The 16723-nt window shown below is 38.5% G+C and overlaps 1 pseudogene; it reads right to left on the bottom strand.

The window, feature by feature from the left end:
* Positions 1-3669: 3669 nt before the first annotated feature.
* Positions 3670-16723, bottom strand: part of LOC102823551 — a 48694-nt pseudogene continuing 35640 nt past the window's right edge.

The following is a 16723-nucleotide window of genomic DNA, read 5'->3' as shown; positions in this document are numbered from 1 at the left end:
ACTTGAGGTCAACTAACAACCATTTTTAATAACTGCATTATTAATAATTAATATAATTAGTAATAACATACCTTTCTTAAGTATGTGCCATTGTCATTCTCAACTTTACAAATGAACAACGTACTGCTAGGTTGAGTCTCTCACCTATTGATTCTAGTCAGGTAGTAAGTGAAGTTTGTCTTATTTCAGAGGTTCCATTATTAACCGCTGCAACTCATCCGTCAATTGTCATACTGATGACTTGTGAGTTGCTGTGATTCTAGAAGCTGTGCTACCAGTATGTTAAATTCCAGCAGGGTCAACTATGGTGGGCAGGTGTCAGTTGAGCTTTCAGATGAGAACAGATTAGGAAGAAGGAGAAATAGACTACTTCTAAATATTTAGTCACTGAAAACCGTAGGAATAGCAGTGGAACACTATCAGATAGCACCAGAATATTGTATATTGAAATATGATGAAGAGCACCAGAATATTATCAGATATAGTGCTGGAAGATGAGTCCCTCAGATTGGAAGGTCCTCAAAATATGAATAGAACTGTCTCCTCAAAGTAGAGATGACTGTGATAATGTGATGGGAATAGAGCCTTCAGGACTTTGATTTGCTGATGGGGCACAACTCAAAATGAAGAGAAACAGCTGTAAATATCCACTAATAATCATAACATGGAATGTAAGAAATATGAATCTAGGAAAATTGGAAACTGTCAAAAATTAAATGGAACACATAAACATCAGTATCCTAGGCATTAGTGAGTTGAAATGGACTGGTATTGGCCATTTTGAATCTGACAATCACATGGTTTACTATTCCAAGAATGACAAATTGAATGGGAATGGCATTGCACTCATCATCAAAAAGAACATATCAAGATCTGTCTTGAAGGACAACACTGTCTGTGATAGGAAAATATCCATATACCTACAAGGAAGACCAGTTAATACCACTACTATTCATATTTATGCACCAACCACTAAAGCCAGTGATGATGAAATTGAAGAATTCTATCAACTTCTTTGGTTTGAAATTGATCAAATATACAGTCAAGATTTATTGATAATTACTGGCGATTTGAATGCAAAGTTTGTACAAAGAGGAAGGATCAGTAGCTGGAAAATATGGCCTTGCTGATGGAAACGATACATGATAGAATTTTGCAAGACCAATGAATTCTTCATTGCAAATTCCTTTTTTTAAACAATGTAAAAGATGACTATACCCATAGACCTCACCAGATAGAATACACAGAAATCAAATTGATTACATCTGTGGAAAGAGATGGTGGAAAATCTCCACATCAGCATCCAAAACAAGGCCAGGAGCAAACTGTGGAACAGACCATCAATTTTTCCGATGGAAGTTCAGACATACTAAAGCTGAAGAAAATTAAAGGAAGTCCGCGATAGCTAAGATATGACCTTGAACATATCCCACCTGAATACAGAGATCATCTGAAGAACAGATTTGATTCACTAGACACTAAAAGACCGAAGATCAGAAGAGTTGTGGGATGACATCAAGAATATCATACAGGAAGAAAACAAAAGGTCATAAAGAAGACAAGAAAGAAAGAAAAGACCAAAATGGATGTTAAAAGGACTCAAACTTTCTCTCCAGCATAGCGATGCTAAAGCAAATGGAATAAATGAGGAGGTAAAAGAGCTAAATAGGAAATTGCAGAAAGCAGCTTGAGAACACAAAGTTAAATATTATAACAAAATTTGCCAAGACCTTGAGCTAGAAAACCAATAGGGAAGAATATGCACAGCATTTCTCAAACTAAGGGAAGTGAAAAAAAATTTCAAGCCTTGAATTGCAATGTTGAAGGATTCTATGGGAACTCTGGTAGCGTAATGGTTACAAATTGGGCTGCTAGTCTCATGGTCAGCAGTTCGAAACTACCAGCTGTTCCACGGTAGAAAGATGAGGCTTTCTACTCCTGTAAAGATTTACAGCCTTGGAAACCCTGTACAGGGTCACTATGAGTCCACGGCACACCACCACCACCATGGGCATAGTATTGAATGATGCAGAAAGCATCAAAAGAAGATGTGAAGAATATACAGAGTCACTGTACCAAAAAGAAATAGTCAATGTTCAACCATTTCAACAAGTAACATATGATCAAGAGCCAATGATACTGAACAAAGAAGTACAAGGTGCATTGAAGATATTGGCAAAGAACAAGGCTCCGGGAATTAATGGAATGCAAATTGAAATCTTTAAACCAATGATGAAGCACTGGAGTTACTCACTTATCTATGGCAAGAAATTTGGAAGACAGCTACCTGGCTACATGAATGGATCTGTGTTTGTGCCCATTCTAAAGATTCGTGATCCAGTGGAATGCGGTGAACATTGGACAATATCATTCATCTCTCATGCAAGTAAAATTTTGCTAAAGATTATCCAAAAACAGCTGCAAACGCATATTGCTGCCAGAGGTTCAAGTCAGGTTCAGAGGAGGACGTGAAAGGAGGGCTATCATTGCTGATGTCAGATGGATCTTAAATGAAAGCAGACAATACCAGAAAGATGTTTACTTGTACTTTATTAACTACTCAAAGGCTTTCGATTATGTGGATCATGACAAACTAAGGACATCATTGTGGAGAAGGAGTATTCCAGAACATATAATTGTGTTTCTGAGGAACATATGCATAGATCAAGAGTCATTCACTTGAACAGAACAAGGGGACACTGAATGGTGTAAAATTAGGAAAGGTGTGTGTCAAGTCTGTATTCTTTCACCATACTTAATCTGTATGCTGAGCACATAATCTGAGATGCTGGACTGTATGAAGAAAAAAGTGGCATCAAGATTGGATGAAGACTCATTAAGAACCTGTGATATGCAGATGATACAACTTTGCTTGCAGAAAGAGAAGAGGATTTACAGTACTTACAAATGAAGATAAAAAATCATGGCCTTTGGTATGGGTTGCACCTCAGTGTAAAGAAAACAAAAATCCTCACCACTGGAATAGTAAGCAACATCCATATAAGTGGAGAAAGGATTCAAAGACTTCATTTTGCTTGAATCAACCGTCAATACTCTGGGAAACAGTAGTCATAAATCAAACGATGTATTGCATTAGGCAAGTCTGCTGCATTAGACCACTTTAATGGGTTCAAGAGTAAACATGTCAGCTTGAGTATTAGGTGTGCCTGACCCTAGCCATGGTATTTTCAGTAATCTCATATACAAGTGAAAGTTGGACAGTGAATTAATAAGGCTGTAGAAGAATTGATACATTTGAGTTATGATATTGGAGGAGAATATTGAAAGTGCCATGGGCTGCCAATAGAACATACCAGTCTTTGTTGAAGAAGCACAGCCACAATGCTCCTTGTAAGCCTGGATGGACAGACTTCATCTCTCACACTTTGGACATATTATCAGGAGGGACCGGTCCCTGGAGAAGGATAATCTTGTTTGGTATAAAGTCGAGGGTCAGTGAAAAAGAGGAATCACCTCAACTTGATGGATTGTTACAGTGGCAGCAGCTATGGGCTCAATCAGCAATTGCAGTTAGCCCAGGACCAGGCAGTGTTTAGTTCTGTTGTGCATATGGTTGTTATGAGTTGGTATAGACTTGATGGCACCTAACAATTATTAACCACTACACTACAATGTCTCTCAGTGCTCTCTATTCCTTTGAAGTTCATGCTAATTGCTATTGTTAACTTTTGTGTAGGGAGAACTTTCTTTGTCCTCAATGACTTTTGAATCAGTATCAGCTAGCTCGCTGCCCCATCCTCGTCCGTCATCCTTCATTGGATATACTTGGGACAAAGAGGGTACAGAGTTACAGAGTAAGTACTTCTTGAACTGAAGCAAGCTGAGCTCAACCTTTGTACTTTTCTAGCATCTTCTTAATATGTTTATTGTACTTAACGAAAGTTTACTTTTGTGTTATGGGACCTTAATTTTTTTATAGATTTAAAAATAGTATTCCTTTTTTAGTGAATAGACAGCTGCATTATTTTCACACTCACTAAACTAGTCTTGAAATAGCTGAGTTGCAGTATTTTAGACAATCCTGATGTTAAGCAATGGGAGAGAATGAGAGACTACAGCACAAGTGAGCTTCCTGAGGGCAAAACATATTCTAAGGAGTTGTTGTTAAGTGCTGTAGAGTCAGTTCCAATCCATAGCGACTCTGTATAGGGTTTCCTAGGAGCAGCTGGTGAGCTTGAACCGCCAACCTTGTAGTTCAAACGGCTTTGCGGTCTGGCACATTAACCCATAGCACCACACCAGGACTCCATTCAAAGAAGTAGGATTTCAGTATTTCAACAGCAGAGGCCAGCCATTAATATGGCACTGAGAACATTAAGGGAAACTGTTGAGGTACAAAATGCTGTGTTTGGCAAAGAATAGATGCCTGAGGAGACATTCTGAATTGTACAAGTTTCCACATGGGACATTTTTCAAGGATCTCAAAATATTTTGTAATCCATAAATGTCAGTGACACAGTACACATAGGCTTTTTGAATGAGTTGAATTGGTTCCTCCCAAAATCTGTGTTGTAATTCTTTAGCTCTCTGCCTGTAGCTATAATCCCATTTGGGTATGGGTTATCTCTGTTATGTCAATGAGGCAGGATGTAGGGTGTGTCTCCAGTGAATCTCTTTGGAGACATAAAAGATAAGTAAGGTAGAGAAGCCAAGATGGGTAAAATAGATGCTAAGCACATGGAGGTCTTCAAGGAACCAGGAAGCTGAAACTGAAGAGACAAGGACCAAGAGAGAGAAAGTCTTCCCCTTGAGCCAGTCCTCTGAATTTGGACTTCTGCATTTCTGAACTGTGAAAATTAAATTTGTTTGTTAAAGCCATCCATCCACTTGTGGTATTTCTGTTTTAGCAGCACTCCATAGATAACTACTGTTAAGTTGTTGTTAAGTTCCCTCAGGTCAGCTCTGACTCATAGTGACCCTGTATAGGGTTTCTGAGGAGTGGCTGGTGGGTTTGAACTGCCAACATTGCAATTTAAACCGGTCCAGTGCATTATCCTGCAGCTTCACACTAGGACTCCGCTGGATAACTAAGACACTTGAAAATCATTTTAATGTAGCAATATGAGCCCTTGGCATAAACAAAATCTAACTGCTCAGCCAGATACACATGTGTTAGATCACCCAGACACTCACCTGACCTTGTCTTAGTTTAAATCCTGTTTTTAATTACCGCTCTAATTCTCAGATGCTGAAAAGCAGAGAAGGTAAAATGTGTGGTACACATGTCTTTTCAACACCATGGCAATACACTGAGAATATTTATGGCCCAGATTAAAATTTAAGACAGTCAGTACCATTTAATGAATTCTAGGCTAGCAATGATAAATAAACAGTGACTCAACGATGTTGTTTATTTTCTGAGTCTGAGACTTTATTTTGGAATGGGCCCTATAAACACACATGTACTTCTAACGGGACTGGCATAATACTCTTTGATACCACAAATTCTGTCTTAAATGAACAGCTTCCTTTACTTCTTATTACAAGAAACAATGGAAAATTATATTTACAACAGCAGACTTAAATTTAAAGAGTTGGGCACATCACTAAGGTCACTTAATAAGAAATTCTATAATTATTATTAGGCTTAATTTAGAACCAACACATAGGGGATATATTATGTTGTCTGTCTCCTAATTGATTTTCTACTTAAAGAAGCTTGAATATGGTAAAGGAGTTTGCATAATCATTCAATACCACTTAGTCCTTTACTTGAGCTGTGGGTTTTGATTGATAGCTCTATTTGGTACTAGTGAAGATCCAGAAGTTAATTCACTTTGAAAAAATTTATATTGAAGTTATATTAGGACATCTCACAATTCCTGTTGTTGTTGTTAAATGCTTTTGAGTCAGCTCTGGCTCATAGCAACCCTGTGTAAGGTTTCTGAGAAGCGGCTGGTGGATTTGAACCACTGACCTTGAAGTTCAAACAGACCTTGCAGCCCAGTACATTATGCTGCAGTGCCACACCAGGACTCCAAAGTTCCTGTTGGGGATATATAATTAACTCACTAGGAAAGATTTACTTCAATTATGGCAGTTAATCGGGCCTACCTGGTGTATAAGTAGCTCTGGTAGCGTAGTAGTTATGAATCGGGCTGCTAACCTTAGGGTCAGCAGTTGGAACTACCAGCTGTTCCGCGGGAGAAAACTGAGGCTTTTTGTGCTCGTAAAGATTTACAGCCTCTGAAACCCTGTACAGGGTCGCTATGAGTTGGAACTGACTCCCCGGCACATAACCACCAACCACTACCACCTGGTGTACTGTAGCTGCCTATTCTTAGTACAATTTTGTCTGTTAATGTAATATTTAATTGCAGTTGCCATCCTTGAAAACAAATTCTATATCAATCCCATTTGTTTCATGAAATTTCTAGACTCTGACTAAAAGAAATTAAGAAAAGTGTATGCTTTCCATTGATCAGAAAGAAATTATGGCACTTGAAAATTTTTTTCTAGAACAACTCCTCTGATAGCATCTCGACTGATAATACAGGCTTTATTTCTGTGTAGAAATTCTTTTCTCTGTCCCTTTATTGCCCTAGTGAATGGACTTAGACACTCTTCTTAAAATCAGGCCTGATTATAAGCTTAAAATGTTGTATGTCTCCTCTGGGCTTGAGTCTTAGCCTTCTCTCAGTTTTCCATAATCAAATGGATTTCTCCTAACGAAAATACCTGCATTCCAGATTACATCTCTATTCAGACAGAAACTGTTAGGTATCCTTGAGAATTTAGTCTTTATATTCTATGTAACCAAAGCATTTCACATTCTGTGATGCTTCAAAATAAGAGGGGAGGAAAAGGGAATACATCTATTTCTTTCTCCTTGCTGAGGATAACCATGAAAGATTCTTCCCTACATTTCTACAATGTTGTTTTGAAGTTTTATTGTGGCTTGTAATTCATTCACTCCCTGCTCTATATCCAGGATGTCTCCCAGGGGAGATAGGTCAGAGGGGGAGAAAATGTAACACAATTTCACTAGTTCTCACCATTTCTCCTATAAATCTGTATTTATTTCTTGACTTGGTTATTAGTGGTGTCTCTAAAAAGTGGGCCAGCTTGAACCACAAATCTTTGAATCTTTCTAATGTGGCCATAGCTATCCCCATTAGAGTCCTGAGGGATATATGGCATAAATATCAAGCATACATACCCTTTGCTGGTTGGTTGTTGGTGTTATGTGCCGTGGAGTGGTTCTGACTCATAGTGACCCCATATATGGTTTCTGAAGCTGTAAATCTTTATGGGAGCAGATAGCCTCATTTTTTCCCCATAGAGCTACTTGTAGTTTTGAACTTCTGACCTTAAGCTTAGCAGCCCAACTCGTAACCCTGGTTATAATGCCTATCTGATCTTTCCAGATAAATTGAGATGACTCCCCATAAATGTTCAAGGACAGTATTTTTGAAGTGCCGTTCCAGAATACCTGCATCAGAATCATTTGGGGTGCTTGAAAGAGTGAAAATTTCTGAACTTCCTTCTAAAAAATAAAAATTAAACCCAAACGAAACAAAAAAACCCAACCCATTGCTGTTGCATTGATTTGGATTTGTGAACCTCATTCTTGTTGTTAAGTTCTGACTGACAAGAGCAGGGTGAGAGGAATGGGGCAGGTTAGCCCCTCAAGGACCCACATTCAATCCATAGGCAAGACTAAGGGGGGACCATGATAGAGAAACACCACCAGGGACAGTCAACCGCAAAGGGAAATATCCTTAATGGCCAAACAAGCTAGCAGAACCAGCCAATCAGAGAAAATAGCACCAGTTACAGTCAACCATAAAGGAAACAGAAAGGGATGGCATCCCATTTCCAAGAAATCTCCATCCCTTTACTAAGAATTAAATGAGTATTCCTCCCCTTTATTCAGACATAATCAGTGAAAGACTGCATCAGCCCTGCCCCTGGGGGAGGGTATCTGACACCAGGAAGAACAAAACCACACTTAATGCTCAAACCCCTTACTCTAAGGGGTCTGTCCTCACTCTCAAGGTAGACCTGTCCCCACTCTTCTGGGAACATTCTATGCTATAATATACTTGGTGCCCTGCTGAAGATTTTCATCTGTTGAACTTTGTCTATCTTTGCAAGGCGATAGGGCTTTGTTAGTCTTGTCTCTTTCTAACACCGAACAGGTCTCAAGTCCAGTGTATGTTGCCCTGTGAACCTGACACTGTTGAGTCAGTTCTGACTCACAGCATCCCTGCTTAGAGTTTCTGAGGAGTGGCTGGTGGGTTTGAGCTGCTCACGTGGTGGTTAGCAGTCCGGTGCTTATCCTACAGTGTCACACCAGGACTCCTAGACATGTAATCATTTGAGTTGGATTTTGGGAAATGTAAGTTTTAAAAAATACTCTACAAGTGATTCTACTATGTAATCAGAATTTGTCCCTTGTATAGAAGCCAAAATTAGAAGATGTAATTGGCTAATTTTGTTTAATGTCCTGTTTCTCTTTGGCCCTTATGGTTTTTTTTTTTTTTTTAGTGTTTTATTGTGAATTATATGATAGTTTCCATGGGCAAACTTTAGTTTTACATTCATTCCATCGTATATCATATCATTGCCATGGTCCCAATCCCCTCATCATCAACCACCCAAAGGGTATATCCCAGAAACCCGCCCCCTACACTTCCCCCTCCTCCCCCCAGTTTTCGGCCCAAAGTTCCTTTCCCTCTCTGGGTCCAAAGTCCCCAGTCGCTTCATCACATCATCATCTCTGTCTCTACCTCAGGCATCTCTGTTTCTCTGGGTAGGGTCCTGGTCTCGGCTCTTCTCCGTTGATGGTCCCAGAGGCCTCCGCTCCTATCCTGGAGAATTAACCACTCCCTTCCTTGTTGCAAAACTTCTACCTTTGCATTTCCAACCCTCATAGTCCGTCCTGATAAGCATTATTCACTACAGTATCACGAGTTACCCATCTGTATCTCCTTTCATAAGCTCCGCTCAGACAGATTGAATAGTACCTACTGGAGATTCTGCCTTCCACCATGCTCCCTAGCACCAGGTTCCCTCTTGAAAGCTTGTAAGCCAGTCACTTCTTGCCTTTATAGTCCCTCTCTCCCCATTTGAGTATCTAATGTCCAAGCTGCCCTTCTCTGTCCACTCTGTGTGTGGGTGTGTGTGTGAATGTTTCTTGTTGTGAGGATTTGTTCTTTCTTTTGAGTCGCTGCTCCATAGGTATAGGTCAAGTTCATCAGACTGTATTAGCTCACTCTTTTTTTTGCCCCCTCTTCTTTTCTCTCCTGGTTGATCTCCGATCATCCAGTCATCCGGTCCAGGTCACGTGGGTATCATTTGCAAGTGTGAGCGCTCCTGTGTATATGTCCTCTCTTCCCGTCAGCCGGTAGCTCCACTCTCCTCTTGAGTCCTCCGTAGCCATGCCACTGACTCTGTGGCCCTTATGTTTTGGTTATCTACAATTAAGAACACTTACTAAATGAGAAGTATCATTAGCTCTGTAGTGTCCACATCATGGCAGAGAAGACAATTTAGAGAGATATAAAAGAGAATTTTCCCAAGAGAATGTAATACGGGATGTTTCCACCTGCTTCTTGAATAAGTTACTTGCAGTCATTATTGGGAATCTGACACCAATTCATCCATAAGTTGCTCTAACTTTTTCAGCTGTGATGCCTGCTAAGAAGTTAGAGCACTCATGGAGAGGTGAGAAAGAGAAGAAACTAGGGAAAAATTTAATGCATCGAGTTTATCCATTATTTAAAATAAAATGACTGGGATACTTTGAATTTGAAACATTGCTAATACTGTCATTGTTAGTTGTTGAGTTGTCTCCAACTCATAGCGACCCTATATATGGTTTCTGAGGAGCAACTGGTGGGTTTAATGCCAACCTGCAGGTAGCAGTCTGGTGCTTATCATGTAGGACCACACCAGGATATTGACCATCAGCAGAAATGGAGACATGGGTAATAAATTGAATTCAGTTATAGAGAAAACTCAGAGCCTATGACCATGAACATTAAAATCGATAGAATTAAAATAGGTATCTATATTTCAATGTTAGTGTTCCCATGCAGAAATTCCTTCCCAGCGTTTCTTAGAATATTTTTAAAGTTTTAATCCTGAGAACTCTCAGTAGAGAAATGAGGGGAAAGTATTATAATCCCTGTAAGAATTAAAATTTAAGATCAACATAGCAATTCAAGTCTTTGATTCAAAGGACATCAGGTCAAAAGCAAGAACAGGATACATTGACATGTGGAGGAAAAGTTAATGGAGACAATGCTGGAAAACTGGACAAGAACATATAGGAAAGAAGTTGATCTGTGGTCAAGATTCAGTTAGTCTTGCTTATACTGTGGCTGTATTATGCATATGTGCTTGTGGTACCGTCTGCTGGTAATGGTGACTTATTCTTGTGAATAAGATAAATATGAGTATCTTTTTATACATAGTGTACTTTATACAATGCCTATGAGTAGTGTTCTAAGAAATAAGCTTTGGAAGCAAAATTAGTCCTCAAAGTGACAATTTTGTCCCATGATTTTATGTAGTGCTGTTAACCTTTTGGTGGTGGTTGTTCTTAGCTGCCTTCAAGCAGATTCCAACTCACAATGACCCCGTGCACAACAGAACAAACCACTGCCTGCTCCTGTGCCAGTCTCTCAGTCGTTGATAAGCTTGAGTCCATTGCTGCTGCCATTGTGTGACTCCCTCTCATTGGGGCTCTTTCTCTTTTTTACTGACCCTCCACTTTACTTAGCATGATACCCTTCTTTAGGGACTAGTGCCTTCTGATAATATGTCCGAAATATTAGAGATGAAGTCTCGCCATCCTGGCTTCAAAGGAGCATTCTGGCTGTACTTCCTCCAACACAGATTTGTTTGTTCTTCTAGTAATCCATTGTACTTTTAATATTCTTCTCCAACACCATAACTCAAATGCATCAGTTCTTCTCTGGTCTTCCTTACTTACTGTTAAACTCTCACATGCATTTGAGGCTATTGAAAATATCATGACTTGGGTCAGTCACACCTTATTCCACAAACTGACATTTTTGGTTTTGAACACTTTAAATTGGTCTTATGCAGCAGATTTGCTTAATGCAAACCCAGTTTAAATGTTTGCTATAGGCTACAGTTCCATATCAGGAGACCTAGTAGCGCATGGTCTCCTGAAGGTTGGTGGTTCAAACCCACCAGTGGCTGGATTGGAGACTCTTTATAGGAGATTTGCTCCTATAAGGAAATCTTATGGGCAGTTCTGCTCTGTCACATGAGATTGCTATGAGTCATAATCACCAACAAATACTAACATGTTAATATTTATTATTTATTGAACAATTTTTATTTATTCAATTTCAGCGTACAGATTGAATAAAGGTAGTGAAAGAACACAACCCTTTTCTGATTTTAAACCATACAGTATCCTATTCTGCTGTCTTCATGTATTGATGTCATCCCACAACTCTTCTGGTCTTTGGTCATTAGTGTCTAACGCATGAAATATGTTCTTGAGGTGGTCTCTAAATTCAGGGATATGTTCAAGGTCGTATTTTGGCTCTCGTGAACTTCTTACAATTTTCTTCAGCTTTAACTTGCATATGAGCAATTGGTGGTCTGTTCCACAGTCTGCCCTAGGTCTTGTTTTGGTCGATGATATTGAGCTTTTCCACTACATCTTCTCACAGGTGTAGTCAGTTTGATTCATGTATTACATCTCGTGAGTTCCATGTATATAATTGCCTTTTATATTTTTATAAAAGATATTTGCAATGAATGAGATAATTGGTCTTGAAAAATTCTATCATGTGATACCTAGCAACATTTCTATCACAAAGGCCATATTTTCCAACTATTGATCCTTCCTCTTTGTTACCAACCTTCATATTCCAATCACCAGTAATTATCAATATACCTTGATTGCATGTTTGATTAATTTCTGTGTGAGAAAGTTGGTAAAATTCTTCAATTTCACCATCACTGGTGTTAGTAGTTAGTGCATAAATTTGAATTATATTGTATTTAGTTGTCTTCTCTGTAGGCATGTTGACATTATCCTATCACAGAGAGTGTTGTAAGGTATATCTTAAAAAATTATCTTTTTGATGATGAACGGTAAGCCATTCTTCTTGAATTTGTAGTTACCGGCACAGAAAACCCTATGTTTATTTATTTCAATATGGCCAAGACTAGTCCATTTCAGTTCATTAATGCCTAGGATATTGATCTTTATCAGTTCTATTTTATTTTTGAAAACTTCCAATTTTCTAGATTTATATTTTGTACCTTCCATGTTTCAATTATTAATGGATGTTTGCAGCTGTTTCTCCTTATGTTGAGTTGTGCCTCATAAGCAAATGAGAGTCCTGAAAGCTTTACTCCAGTCACCTTATGATGATTAACTCTACTTTGAGGAGGCAACTTTACCCTGGTCATATTTTGAGTGCCTTCCAATCTGAGGGTCTCATCTTCTGGCAATGTACCTGACAGTATTTGGGTGCTATTCATAATGTTTTCATCTCGATCAATATATCTAACTAACAATGCTCTGCTGCTATTCATAAGGTTTTAAAAAAAAAAAAAAGTGGCCAACCATTCAGGAGTAACCTGCCTCTCCCTCTCCTAGTCTGGAAGCTCATCTGAAGCCTGTTCACCATGGGTCACCCTGCTGGTGGCATAGCTTCCAGCATCACAGCAACATGCAAGCCACCACAGTAGTACAAACTGACAGATTAGTGGGGGACTGCCAATCTAGAATATAACAATAAAGACAAATAAATTTTGTACTTTACTCACAAAAACAGCAAACAAATAAGATCGAGTAACAAGATGGCATACTTAAGTAAGGTGGGAGGTGATGATCAGTTGTAAAGATTTCTAAAGCTCTTCTACATATTTGCCATGTTCTTATTAGGTGCTGTTGAGTCAGTTCTGATGTACAGCAACTCTGTGTACAGCAGAATGAAAGACTACCCAGTCCTGAGCCAGTCTCACAACCATTTCTGTCTGAGCCCGTTGTTACAATCTCTCTGTCAATATGGATCTGACTTGAAGGCAGTGTGCTTGGTTTTGTAGTTTATTTGTTGTTCCTCTTTTTCACTAAAACCTCTATTTGCCAATCATGACATCCTACTCCAAGGACTGGCCCTTCCTGAAAAATATGTGAGAACGCCACCCTTGCTTCTGGGGAACATTCAAGCTGTATGTCTCCTCACACAAGTTAGTTCATTCTCTGGCTGTCCACATATATTCCATATTCTTCACCAACACCATAATTCAAATGCATCAATTCTTCTTTGGTCTTCCTTATTAATTGCTCAGCTTTTCCATGCATAATATTTAACTAAAAAGACCATGGCTTGAGTCGGGTGCACCTTAGTCTTCAACGAGACATCTTTGCTTTTTACCACTTTAAAGAGCTTGGTTGCAGGAGATTTTCTTAATGCAACATGTCATTTGATTTACTGACTGCTGCTTTCGTGAGCAATGATAAAAGAAAATCCCAGACAGCTGCAATATTTTCTTTATATATATCATGAGGTTGCTTATTTTTCCAGTTGTGAAAATTTAAATTTTTTGTGTGAGGCTTAGTCTATATTTAAGGCTGTAGTCTTTTGTTTTCACCAGAATGTGCTTCAATTCTTCTTTGCTTTCAGAAAGCACTGTTGTTATTTGTGTATTGCAAGTTGTTAATGAGTCTTCCTCTAGTTTTGATGCCAAGTTCTACTTCATAAAGAACCTTTTCAGATTATTTGCTTAGCCTACAAATTGAGTAAGTATGGTTGAAGAATACAACCCCGAGGCACATCTTTCCTGATTTTTAGCCACATAATATTCCTTTGTTCAATTCCAGTGCCTGCCACTTGGTCTATGTATATACAAGCACAATTAGGTGTTCTGAAATTCCTTCATTCTTTGCAATGTTATCCATAATTTGTTATGGTCCACACATTATAGCATAGCATGAAAGCCTTTTCTTGAGGTTTTACAGTAGTGGTATCATATAACATTTGTCCCTTTGTAATTGACTAATTTCATTCAGCATAGTGTCCTCCAGGTTCATCCAGGTTATGAGGTGTTTTGCTGTTATTCTTCATTGTTGCCTGGTATTCGATTGTGTGTATGTACCAAAGTTTCTTTATCGATTCTTCCATTGATGGGAATTTAGGCTGTCTCTATTTTTTTTTTTTTTCTTCTGGCATTGTGAATAATGCTACAATGAACGTGAACGTGCATATGTTTATTCATGTCACCATTCTTATTTCTTGAGAATATGTATCAAGTAGAAGGATTCTCGGTCATAGGTATTTCTATTTCCAACTTTATGAGAAAGTGCCATACTATTTCCCACAGTGGTTGTGCCATTTTACAGTTCCACCAGCAACATAGCAAGGTCACAGTTTCTCCACATCCTCAACAGCTGTGTTTTTTTTTTCTGTATTTTTGAACTTTGCTGTTAATGCTGGGGTGAGATGATCTCTCATAGTTGTTTTGTTGAAGTTCTCAAGGACTTCATTCTTCTTGGATCAACTATCAACGCTCACGGAATCAGCAGTCAGGAAATCAAATGACGTATTGCATTAGGCAAATCTGCTGCACAAGACCTTTTTACAGTGTTGAAAAGCAAAGATGTCAGCTTGAGGACTAAGGTGCGCCTGACCCAAGCCATGGTATTTTCAATAACCTCATATGCATGCGAAAGCTGGACAGTGAATAAGGAAGACCATAGAAGAATTGATGCTTTTGAGTTATGGTGTTGGAGGAGACTATTGAAAGTGCCATGGGCTGCCAAAAGAACCAATAGATCCGTTTTGGAAGAAGTGAAGCCAGACTGCTCCTTAGAGGCCAAGATGGCCAAACTTCGTCTCTCATACTTCGGACATGTTGTCAGGAGGGACCAGTTGCTGGAGAAGGGATATCATGTTTGGTAAGGTGGAGGAACAGAGAAAGAGAGGAAGACCCCCAATGAGATGGATTGGCCAAATGGCAGCATCGATGGACTCAAGTGTGGCAACAGTAGTGTGGTTGGCCCAGGATCGGGCAGTGTTTTATTCTGCGGTGCATGAGGTCACTATGAGTTGGTATTGACTTGATGGCACTAACAACAACAAATGACTAATGATCACATTATTGCATATGTTTGATGGCTGCTTGAATGCCTACTTTGGTGAAATAATGTCTATACTTTGCCCATTTTTAAATTGGATTATTAGTTTTTTTCTTGTGGAAATGATGCAGTTTTCTCTAAATTTTAGAGATTAGTTCCTTGTCTAATAAGTCATTTTGCCAAACTTTTTTTCCAGTCTGTGTGTTCTCTTTTTACATCTTTTGATGCACATAAGTGTTGGAGGTCCCATTCATCTATTTTATTTTCTACTGTTAGTATGTTTTCACTTATTTTGACCGTGTATTTATGCCATGTATCAGAGCCCCTCAGTTTGTTCCTGTTGTTTCATTGATGATCTTTATAGTTCTCAAGGTTTTACATTTAAGTTCTTAATTGACATTGAATTCATTTTTGTTTGTGGTATGAGATATGGATCTTGCTTCATTCTTCTGAAAATGTATTTCCAGTTTTGCCAGCACCATTTGTTGAAGAGAATATCTTTCCTTCATTTAATATGCTTTGTGTGTTTTATTGTGGTGCTTCTGGTATCTTTGTTCCACATAATTTTCTGTGCTGAGTTAAATTTTTTTTTGGTTCAGTTTCTTCATTGCTATTGTTTTAATGTTTACTAAATATTTATGTTTTTCCTCTTTTTGTTTTGATGTGAAGGTATATTAATTTTCTTTGCGGTTACCCTGCAATTTATTAATTTATTCTTCGGTTTAAAACAGTAAGTTTTATCTTGAAATATACTTGACTTCGTAACTTTTTGGAAGTTCTATAATTACGCAACTCTTATTTACTTTGTAGTTGTCTTTATTATAAATTGATATCTTTGGTTCCTTATTTTCAGTCTTGTAGTTTTGCTTTACTTTGGTTACTTTTATGTCTGGATTGAGTTCTGTGATATGTGGTCATGTATGTTAATCTTAGGTTGTTGTCTGCTTTAGTTGGTTCTCAGTCCAAAGAATTCCTTTTGATATTTTTTGTAAATTTGATTTTTTTTTTTTTTTTTACAAATTCCTTTAATTTCTGGTTGTCTGGAAATTGCCTAATTTCCTCATCATATTTGAGGGGCAGTTTTGCTGGGTATATGATTCTGGGTTGGCAATTCTTTTTTTTGAAACAAAGTGCATGATTTATTGAATGTAAAACTAATGATCTGCTGTGTAAACCTTAATTCACAATAAAAAGTTCCAAAAACCAAAAAAGTGCTTTCTCCTAGAGACACCGCCATGTATTTTTGTGGAAGAAATTTTGGGGCCCTCCCTTAGTTAGGTCAGGTACTTCTTCCCTATCCTGTCCCCCTCCCCCAATAACAAAGGGCAGAGGAAAAGGCATTGCAATTTTTGGTGCAGTTAGTGCCACCAAAGACTCTTGGTGTGGCGATGGTCAGATTAGCGCTGGACCGCAAACCACTATGTCGGCTGTTCAAACCCACTAGCTGCTCTCCTGAAACCCTATACAAGGTCACTAAGAGTCTGACCAACTCGAAATGCACTAACAATAACAGTGCTATCAAACATCCAGATTAGTTGTTACCTTGCTAGGGTGTGGGAGGGTTGATGTAAATCAATTTGTTTAGCGAATCTCTCAAATACTTTCCTTGGTGTGACAGGTAGAGAA

The sequence above is a fragment of the Chrysochloris asiatica genome, unplaced genomic scaffold (genome assembly GCF_000296735.1).
Source record: "Chrysochloris asiatica unplaced genomic scaffold, ChrAsi1.0 scaffold00036, whole genome shotgun sequence".
Lineage (NCBI taxonomy): Eukaryota > Metazoa > Chordata > Mammalia > Afrosoricida > Chrysochloridae > Chrysochloris > Chrysochloris asiatica.
This window is presented reverse-complemented; position numbering and strand designations above follow the sequence as displayed.